Raw genomic sequence first — 11,486 nt, forward strand, 5'->3', positions numbered from 1 at the left:
GCTTCTATTTAAGCCCCATGGCCGGCTCAAGCTCACCCTCTTGCACATTTTCATTGACATAGCAACCTTGTGAGCTTAGCCAAAGCCCTCCCACTCATCTCCATCATTGATCCATCATCTTTATGAGATTGGAAGAGAATCCAAGTGCATTGCTTGAGTGATTGCATCTAGAGGCACTTGGTATTCATGTTGCGCTACGGATTTTGCTTGTTACTCTTGGTGGTTGCCACCACCTAGATGGCTCGGTGCAGCAGTGGAGGATCGGCATGAGTTGATGATTGTTCGTGGCCGTCTCCGGTGATTGTGAGGGGAGTTGTACCTTCCCCGGTGGAGTGCCGAAAGGTAACTCTAGTAAATTGCTTGTGTCATTGAGTTACCTCACTTGTGGGTAGGTTCTTGCGGTGTCCAATCATGTGGACGAGGTTTGTGAAACACCTCTTAGCCGCTGAACCACCAAGTGTTGGTCGACACAACGGGGACTAGCGTGTTGGCAAGCACGTGAACCTCGAGAGAAAAATTAGTTGTCTCTTGCCATTTGATATTTTCCCGGTGATTGGTTTCATATTCATCTTGTGATTGGTTCATTCCTCTACACGGCGGTAAAACCATCCTACTCACTCGTTTACATTCTTGCAAATTAGTTGTAGCAAGCTCTTTAGTATAATTAGATTTGAGAGCTTGCTTTGCTATTTAAGTTTGCTTTGTGGAGCTCTTTAGAGTAGAAAGATTGAGAGCTCTCAGTGAGTAGTATCATAGCAAATTGTGTGTCTAGCTATCATTGCAACTAGAATTGTTGGATAGGTGGCTTGCAACCCTTGTAGAGCTAGAGCAAGTTTGCATTTCGCTATTTGTCATACTAATCAAATTGCTCTAGTTGACTTATAGATTTTTAAATAGGCTATTCACCCCCCCTCTAGCCATATTAGGACCTTTCAACACCTCGGGGAAGTACAAAAGGCAACCACAATTAATAGAAGGCGAAGCGCCACCTTGCTAATACCGAGAAAGATGCGGCATCAGGCGACTGAAGGCGGAAGATCGAAAGGTTCTCTAAATAAAAGCTGTGTTTTTAGATTCCATTAAGGTTAGGATCATAAATCTGGAATCGGCTGTTTCCAATTGGCTCTTCAGCCGAAGAAAGAAATACAACAAGATATGTATGTTGACCTATAGATTACACATTCAGAACATCTTGAATGATTTTCAGTATTGCAAGCCGGATAGCATTAGCCTCTGCAATCTTGCATTCGCGTTCTTCAGCTGTTCCAGGGGCGTTCTCAAGGCTGCTACGGATAGTTCTACTTTCTTTCACTTTGGCCAACAGTTCCTGTTTCTTTTGTTTGATGGCATCTGGTATTTGAGCTAGAGTGGACTTGCGATGATCAATGGCGGCCTTCACGTTTTCCAGCTCCCTCTCAAGCTCTACATGTTTGGCTTCCAATTGAGACAACTCTAGATCGGTCCTAAGGAAAGAGTTCTTTAGAGCATCAATCAACTATGTTAGTTCTTTGACCTCTTGCCTATTGAAGTCCCTTTTAGCCAGCAAAGCTTCATGGTTGGACAAGTTCCTCTGAATTGTTTTCACCTTCAAGGCCTGATCTTCGAAAATAGGCAAATATGATAAGACCCTGGAGAGAGCTGGGGATGGATCACCCCGAATAGCCAAGAAAACTCGCTGCATTGATTCAGTATATGGACTAAATCGACTATGTTCTTCTCGAATACAGACAGTATATCTTTTAGCCGATTTCTGGTCTCCTCTGGCAAGGATTCAGCGAGGAAGTGGATGATGATCTGATTTCATCTTCATCAAAATACTCCTCAAGATTGAAAAAACAACTCTATGTCGGAGGATCGAGTGCCTATATATAGGGGAAATCTTGATTAAAAGGTTTGAATCAGTTTGTCGCAAAATGGATGGTGAAAAGATACAATACCTTCTCTGTAGTAGCCTCTATTAGAAGAGGGAGAGCAGCTGATGATGCACTAATAGCATCTGGTTGAATCGGCTCCAAATTGTCGGTGCTGATATCTGCAATGGTAAGGGGAGATTTTTATTCGTGTTTATTACAGAGGAGTAGGCCAAGCACATGATTTTCTTACCATCAGGTGTATGCCGAATTAGGGAATCGGCAGTATGAGTATCAACAACGGGACTGTTCCCAGCGTCAACAGGATCATTGTCAATAGGAGAACTACTAGGCCCCTGCTCTTGCATAGATATTTCCTCAGAAGATGTCTAGCATGACAAATGATTAAGTAAAGGTTGGAAAACTAGGTAAATCAAGAAGTTAACGAAAAATCAAGGATAAGACTCACATTTTTTGCTGTTGTGAAAGCATTGGGTGCCTCTATTGAAATCGGCTTCTCCTGAGATGAAGGTTCGGTTGGTGGTGGATCAAGTGCCTACGATAATTGTCCCACACCCAAAGCAGACTGAGACGCGATGCTCGATAACTGTGAAGAAATTGGGATAAAAAAATTGAACATCAGTTTGAGGAGAGTGTGAATCGTTCACCTGAGCAGCTGATGGTCTTATCCTATGGAGTCTTTTTCTAGTAGTGGATTTCTAAGTTGCCCCTGGAACCACTTTGCGCTTTGGAGATTGACATGTCATGATCATGGGAGCAGCATGGGTTCTCATCAACTTCTTCAAAGAAGGTGTGGTTGATCCCATCCTTGAAATTGGGCATAACGGCTGGTAATCTATTGGACACCCTCTCCTATCTTGGCTTGGAGGCTCGAATTCAATATCCTGAAAGGGTCGGTTAGGGCAGTTGGCAAGAAGATTTACCAAGTAATTTCTCTGAAAAGAGAATGAAGGGATTACCTCACTATCAGAAGCAAATTCCCCGTCTAGAGCTATGCACAGAGGGTAGACCTGCCCACAGAAGAGATGGGAATGCCATTCTTGCCACCAGGAGTCAAAGAGATTGGAAGAAAAAAGCTGGCCCTGACCTAGTCATGCAAGGAAAAAGAAGGAAGGTCTGATCCCAATTGGAAGACTCTGGAAGCTTCTAGCACGTCACGGATATCTTCCCTTGGCTTCAGGGTGTTCTTGAAGAACATACAAGGGGGAAGTTGACCGAGGCCGAACTGACAGGCCACAAACGAAGGGTTGTAAAATTCATAGGTTGGAGGATTGTCTGGGATGGAGGAACCTTTAATCATTTTGCCACGACCATGACAAAATTCGGTTGGAAGAACACAGGGCTTAATAAAAGAATTAAAGATCGCAGCTGCTGTTTCGTCCGAACAACCGGATTCAAATCAGAATCTGAAAGGAAAAGTTAGTTCATCCTCCTCATTATAAGGTAGCCAGGTCAGGACGGCCGCATCAAACCCTTTGTAAATTTTTTTGAAGAGGTGACCAGCATCGAAGTTGATTATTATAGCTGATGCAGCCTCACCATAGTTCGTACACCGTCGAGTTCGTCCTTCTTTGCCTCTATATTTCTCACTAAAACTAGAAGAAGGAAAGCTCAAATCTCTGAGGTCAGGCTTTACAATCTTGTGCATGTACAGATTGAGCCACAATTGTATCAGCCACCAAGGACCGCTGATAGTCTGCATCGGTTCATTCTTCAGTAATTGGGCAGCCACCTAATACATCAGATGATAAGCAGCTCCTAGCAGATATTTTTCGAGAGGAATATTCTTGCCTAATGCTAGGTGCTCCGCCAAGAGTTTGTGATTATAGGTTGGACCATAAGATGACCCGCAGAAAATGAATCTTTTCAACCACATGTTCAGAAAGGCCACGTACTCCCTTTCACTAACGGCTGGTCCATCTTCAATATGATTCAGAATGTAACTTGCCCATCCAGTACAGTCTGCTATCTTGGCCAATCTCTTGGAACCGACACTCAAATACTCATAAGGTTACACCAATCCAGTAATCCTAAGGCCGATAAACATGTATACGTTGGCCAGAGTGATGGTCATTGGGCCATGACCAAAAATAAAAATATTTAGAGCATTAGACCAGAAATAAGAAGCAGAGATCAAGAGTGAATCATTCCTCTCCATTTTGGACAACGAAAGTGTTAAGCATTGGTCTAGATCATAAAGCTCCCAGTCTCTGCCTTTCTTCGCAGATATCCTACAGAACCAATCTCTCCATCCCTTAGGTGCGTGAGGCCAGTTTCTGAAGGAAGTTTTGTTCCAGGAGGATGAATCCACTACAGACTGTTTAAAGGGGATTTGGTTGGTTTCTTGACGGATAAAATCGGATGGATCAGAATCACCCATAGGCCCGAGAAAGTAAGCATTAGGGGCGGCAGCTGATGGAATCAAGATCTCGTTCCTCATTTCCTAGAAATTGGATAAAATAAATTCAAAAAGAAAGAAGATATGGGGTGGCAACTGATACTCGGAAAAAGGAAACTTGGGGATATACCTCAAGGACATGGTCGACGGTCACCATCGCGGTCAAAAATTGGTTTGGATCTAGAGAGGACCGCTTGGACGATGGCTCAACTAGAACAGATGATCTGCTAGGGTTTGAGGCCTCGGTGATGACGGCGTCGGCTATTTGAAGTTGGCTTAAGAAGAAAGGAGAAAGCGAACAGGCTGAGTAAGTTGCAAGATATACTATTGGGATGTTATATAGAACTCAGGTCGGGGAGTCAGGAGTCGCGCGTATATCTCGGATGGTGCAGTTGCGGCGTGGTAAACCAGTGAACTGGAATTTTGGGATAAAATCATTTTATCCCAAAATTGAGGGGCATGTGTTTACACCAAAATTTAAAAAAAAGAGCGCGAGAACTCGCAGGCTTCTAGAATTATGCCAATCAAGGAGTTTATAGAGTAAAGATTGATACCTGCTGGATCGAATGCGACACTGGATCAATTCTCTCCGAATGACGTCAGCAGATAACGATGACAGGATATGATTGGCGCCAAGAAGATACATATCAGACTCTACAAAAAGGGGAAAGATTAGAGTCCAAGTTATATTAAAATATGAATATTTCTTTCATACCAAAGAATTGTATTGAGTTATACTCGAGTAGGGTTCGTTTTAGGCTCCGGGTATAAATACCAAACCCCGGCTATCGTAAAAAACAACAATCAATCAAATACAAGTCAATTACTTTTTTCGGCTTCGGCCACCCCTTAGGAGTAGGAGTAGATTAGATCTCGGCGAGTTCTTGATTGTTGTTAGAGTAAAGATTGATACCTACTGGATCAAATGCGACACTGGATCAATTCTCTCCGAATGATGTCAGCAGATAACGATGACAGGATATGATTGGCGCCAAGAAGATACATATCAGACTCTACAAAAAGGGAAAAGATTAGAGTCCAAGTTATATTAAAATATGAATATTTCTTTCATACCAAAGAATTGTATTGAGTTATACTCGAGTAGGGTTCGTTTTAGGCTCCGGGTATAAATACCAAACCCCGGCTATCGTAAAAAACAACAATCAATCAAATACAAGTCAATTACTTTTTTCGGCTTCGGCCACCCCTTAGGAGTAGGAATAGAGTAGATCTCGGCGAGTTCTTCAGCGAGTACGGCTGCATCGATCCGGTCGACCTCCACTGCTTGTCTATAAGTACCGTCATGATTTATACCTCTATTCGTATGGCTGCATCGATCCGATCGACCCCCACTGCGACTCTGGTATAGGTTAGTTATCGACTCTTGTCTAATTCAAGTATGGCATGTGTGATTGTGCCTCACACCCCACTGCTTGAATTAGATTAAGGTCAAGTTATCGGCTTTAACTTAGTATGACAGTCTTTGGTAGATTCATTAAGTTACCGATATTGCTTATTGCTTTCATCGTTTATCTAATTACAGCAATATTACTCTGCCCGATTGAGATTGATCTGGATCGGCCTTATATCTTGTTTAACTCATCGTTTGCTAATTTAAAATTGATCTAATCTATATCTTAAGCGATGAGTTATATTTTTATAGGTTGTTTTGCGTTAATCTTAATCGTGCATGGCATGCGGTTAAGGCATGTCCGATCTTGAGTAGATCTATTAGTTAATGAAAACCGTTCCATGGCCCGTCATCACGGCCTGTGGAATTCTGCCTCTCACCCCACTATTAGCACCATAGAGTGGGAATCATTAGTTGGTAGACTCATTCCTGAGAAGGCATGAGCTTAACTGTGCGCTATGCCTGAATCGACTGTTTAGCCGATATCGAGCGCATTCACGAACAGTTCATATTACGAGATCATTAAAGTAGAGATAAGCTGAAAGATATGTGAGCCCTATGATCTTATTATTGTATTATGGCCTGCATGATTCTACCTCATGCCCCACTGATATTAGTAATAAGTTAGGGTCGTCGAGTCTATTGTTGTTACTACAGCCTGCATGATTCTACCTCATGCCCCACTGGTCATGACGATGGATGAGATCTAATATGTTCATTAGATTTATCTTTATTAAATGGTTATGTGGTGTTAAATTGTCTCTTTATAAAAAGGAGTTCGGTTACTTGTAATCATTGACTCAGTATAAACCGATCATCATTGATATCTTATTGTCATTGATTAATATTTGCTTAAATAATATTTATCCTGAATGATAACCGATTCTTGTTATACGACCCCCATGAGCTTTAATCGATTTATTCTTATGAATATGCTGGAATCGACTATTTAGTCGATCTCCTCATATCGGCTCTCAGAGCCGCACATTCGAGACTGTCTGGTAACACCGGCACGTTTCGCCCTTAATTACTGATGAGATTTCTCTCCTTGTAAATTGCAGGGTCAAATTGACTGGCACGTCTCGAGAGGATTGCGCAGGATCGACCACCCTTCCGGGTTGCTGCATGTGTCCTCGGCACGGAGATAAAAATTCTGTGTCGATAGTTTGGTTGAAATGTGGCCTTCTTCTCCACTCCTTTGAGCCCTGATTCTGCTGATAAGTAGGCTATCTCCCCTTGGACTCATGTCGAATATATATAATATTGCATTTCTTGTATATTTTAGGCTCTTTTTCTATGTAATGTCGACATGTCATCCTGCAAAGGAATAATCACCAAAGCTCGTGAAACTAATTAGTTAGTTAAGTCCTAATTCTAAGTTCATTGTTTACACTACACAACACCAAGATCAACAATGGACGACCTGACACTAAAAGAGGATATAGCAACAAACAATTTGTTGCTAAAAAGTTATAAGGATAGACTTCTGTAGATGGTCAAGTGCTATCACTAAAAATCTTTAGCGACAGACAACACTTTTACCAACAAATCATCTATTACTCTAAGTATTTATATCCGCCACTCTTTAGCGACAGATAACTCATTACTACTTTTAGCAACAGATTATTTAATGCTACATATAGTTTTACCGACAGATGGTACAACGAGATAGTTTTAAATAGCTAAACAAAATAAAATTTGATCTGTCAACAACTATTACAAATGTCACTGAGCTTCAAAAGTTCATTAAGCAAATACACAACTAGAATTCAACTTCAATAGAGATACATACATCTTCTCAAATTTGACCAAAAGTTTATAGCTCACATAGCTAAGCTCACAACCAAATCTACTTCCACTAGCTAGAACAGATAATCCATCCTTTCTATACATGCCGCGAACAACACTAATTATATCTTCACATCCAGGCTCAGTAAAGCACAAAATGGTTTAGAGACTGTCTTATCAAATTTTTTGGTTTGTTTACTTGGTACAAGACATCTACAGGATAATGCTTCTCATCTTGGACTTCACTCATTAGACTAGAAAATTAAATAAAAAAAAATTATAAAGACAATAAAGCAAAATTCAACCCACTAATAATGTTCACTTACAGTTCACATGGTTTAGAGACTGAACACTATAAGACTTTTGGTCACTAAAGGAAGTATAAACATGTTGGTAAGCTAATGAAAGGACTGGTGCTAATCTTCTGATAGCTAAGAAAATGAACGCTAACTAATTAACTAGCTAATGAAAGCTACAGTTAACATGTGGAAAAATAAACCCAAGAGCTAATGCGAAGAAATATGCATAGCTGTAATTAAACAATCTATGCACACTTTGCCAACCAACCAGATCAGGAACAAGCTTTAGGACAAGCTACTAAAACTGGGTACTAAACCTGCAGAGAATAAAGAGCTAGAAAAGCAGCAAGCTACATGAAACACTAACAAAAATTAACTTAAGTTAAAAGCTTAGAGCAACATTACAGTTAAAACAACCAAACTATTGACTAAACAGAATGCAAACACCACCTCTCTTGCACTATTGGCCAGCACACTAAGTAAAAAAATTGCTCAACGGAAACTAAAGTGAGCTGCAGCTCCTGTCAACATGCAAAGAACAGGAAAGCTATGGTCTTATAAAAAAAACAATGCTGAGCTGCTGTCGCTGCTTCTGAATCTGCATGAGGTCATCATATATGCAGGATTGTGTCGCCTCGTGGTAGAAGCTTGGCATTGGGTTGGCTTTGAAGGTCAGGCTCTTCCTCAGCTGCTTCAGAGCCTCCTCCTGCTCTTTCTGCAGATTCAGAAATGCATGAACAAACAGTAAAGACTCAGATCTGAAAATTGTTCAGCAATCAGCATGCATCCAATGCATTTTCAGATTCGCCAAAAGACCGGTTTACAATATATCATGCAATTCTGTGTTTTCTAAAAAGATTTTGCTTGGTGTGTTATAAACCTGATTGGCTGATTCAGACAGTCAGTACAACCGTTTGTTTCTTTCAGTTAAGAGCATGTTGCAGATTGCAAGCATAGAGAGCAGTTCCAACTAAAAGAACAGTAGAGCTGCATCACGTGTCCAAGCAGAACAGGAACAGAACCAATGAACCATGAGTCCATGACTAAAAGCAAATAATAGAACAAGTTCAGAACACAACGGCAAGTAATATTAGATAGGCAGCAAAAACTTCGGTTTCATGACTGAATCATGATCGACACTAATGAATCAACTTCAATTACGCATAGATGAGCATCAAGGTTCAGGTCCACTAAACAATCCGAGCATACCAGAAGTGGAATCTTGTTCTTGCTAAAATTTTAAAGAAACAAAGCTACCACGCACACAGTCGGCAGGAGACTTTTTCACAGAGCCACTAATATTTCATAGTAAAGCTTCATATATGCTCTAAAATAAAAGTCAGGGGCTGTTCAACCTAGAGCTGTTGTGAGGAAAGCTTAAATTTTTCTACAGACCATCTCATGAAAAAACAAGCTTAATTTTTTAACTAGCAAAAGAGACAGGCATCCAGCTTTGGAACAACAGGCCATACTGCAGAGCTCGGGCTTGTAGAGAAGAGGAAGAAATAAGATCCTTGCCTTACGAGCTCCGGCTTGCAGAAGATAAATGGTGGCCTCGTCCTTCATCTAGCTCAGCTCCTGCAGCAAAAATGAGAACTCAACTTGAGCTTCAATCAACACACATAGTGACAGACAATACAAAACTATCGAGTAAACCAATTACCAACACTTGATACACATGTTCAGTCAAGTTTTATGCGCTGGTTTTATTTCAAAAACCATCGGGTTACCAGCAGGAACTGAAAATTGTTGTTAATAAAACGTATTACCATTCGGATACCAAATCGACAATATTACTTATATCATCATCATCATGGTTGTCCTCAAATCGCACCAAATCGGCCATATTACTTATATCATCATCACTGTTGTCCTCAAATCCCACCCGAATTCTTCCACAGGAACCAATTAATTGGAGCAAGCATAACCACAAGGCCAGACTACTATCTTACTCAGATTCCTCATCCATTTCTCAAATTGAAACAAAAACAACAAGAGAGGAAGAGGGGGAGGAACAGAGGGCTCACCAAGAAGACCTTCTCCTAGCCGCGTCCCCGACGACGAGCCCTAGGGGCCGGAGCTTGCCTAGGTCCCTCGCCACCGCCTCGACCGCCTTCCTCAGCGGGGCCGCCTCGCAGTACCTGAGGTGGCCCTCCTCCGTGAACCCCCACCCCCGACGCAGGCCACCCTAGCCGGGTACCTCCTCCTCCCCACCCTCGCGGCCACCGGGGACGCTGACGGCAGCTCGGGTCGCCAGAGCACGGCGCCGGTGAGCTCCATGCATGGCGATGGCGAGAACCTTCGCTACCTGCACGGCTGCCGACGCCACATACAAGATCTACTACTGCAGGAGCTGACGCCCAGCCGCCGCCCGCCATAGTTCCTTAGCGCATGAATGGGAGGAGAGAGATGAGGTGTGTAGCTGACGGACAGGGAGGGAGCTGAGGGCCAGGCACCGGGGAGGAGTTGTGGCCAGTGCCGGCGCAGGCTAGGGCTGGGGCCGCCGGGTCGGGCGGAGGAAAAAGGAAGGGATGGCTGGATCTGTGAGGATAGGGTTTCTGGTGTCTATTTTATACGAGGAAGGTTGCGTTCTCGCCCGTTGGATCAAGATTGGTGGGTAAGATCATCTGCAATCTTAATTGCGCCTTCAAATTTGAGAGTGGACTTATGTTGTATCAGCCTATTAGAATTTAATCTTTACTTTTTAACTAATAGAACAAATTGTGTTATCTTTATCTAATGATAGTTGGCTATAAATATTATTTGTGCAGACCCATAAATTTAGAATATAATTTTAGACTATCTAAGATGTGTTTTTAGAATTCTCTAGAATTTTTGAAGTAATTTGCTATTTTTAAAGGTGTAAGTGATTTTTATGTGCTTTTCGAATGTAACTCCAAATTAAACTGCAAAAGCATTTCAAAAAATATAAAAATAAAAAAGTATATATAAGAAGACAATTAAAGAACTTGATGCAATAAAAGAGAAGAGAATATTACCGAAGTCGCAGCTTGGGAGTTGGGAGGCCGTGGTAGATCTTGACTGTAAGTAGCCTTCTCAGGACGTGGTCACTATAGTTATTTAAGTACTATTGAACCTGGTCACTATAGTGCCCCATTTGGAGAAGAGAAGGGTTTAGGGTTTCTCACTATCTTTGTGGCCAGGCTAAAATTTTTCGCACAAGCCCAATTTAAGCTGGCGCCCGAGCTCAATGTAAACGGGGTGCGCAAGCTAGGTGGGGGCCACATCTTTTTGGCAACAGATAGTTTGATGGCATACCTATTTTTAACATCAGATAGTTTGACGTTAAATATGATTATCTATAGCGACAGACAAAGAATCGCTAAATGAGAAATTAGCGACATATCGTCTATGAGTTATCTTTAGCGACAGATCGTTCATCGATAAATATAATGTTTAGCGTCAGATGTCTGATGGTGATGCAGTGTTGTGGTGTAGTGTTATTTTAGCAGTTTTTATATATAAATGTTAGCGGTTAAAAGTGTGAGTTAAGGACCACCAACAATAATTTTTTTGAAAATTTCAGAGACACCTCAAAATAGTCATGCCAAAAGAGGCCACCAGTTCCTGTTACCCCTTTTGAACCATTAGACGAAGATTTTCTAACGGAATCCATAAAGGGGATGAGCAGCGAATCGGTGGAAGAAGTGGAGCAATCTCCTGAAGAAATTCAGATTCGCGCCCCTTCTTCAACCATC

The 11,486-nt window shown here is 41.8% G+C and overlaps 1 long non-coding RNA gene across 1 annotated transcript; it reads right to left on the reverse strand.

Annotated features, from left to right (window-relative positions):
• Positions 1-8,079: 8,079 nt before the first annotated feature.
• On the reverse strand, positions 8,080-10,300 carry LOC136539190 (uncharacterized). Its single transcript, XR_010779585.1, has 3 exons — positions 9,795-10,300; positions 9,286-9,345; positions 8,080-8,482 (listed from the first exon to the last, which is right to left on the reverse strand). It is a non-coding gene; the product is annotated as an uncharacterized lncRNA (long non-coding RNA).
• Positions 10,301-11,486: the final 1,186 nt, after the last annotated feature.

The sequence above is a fragment of the Miscanthus floridulus genome, chromosome 2 (genome assembly GCF_019320115.1).
Source record: "Miscanthus floridulus cultivar M001 chromosome 2, ASM1932011v1, whole genome shotgun sequence".
Classification (NCBI taxonomy): Eukaryota; Viridiplantae; Streptophyta; class Magnoliopsida; order Poales; family Poaceae; genus Miscanthus; species Miscanthus floridulus.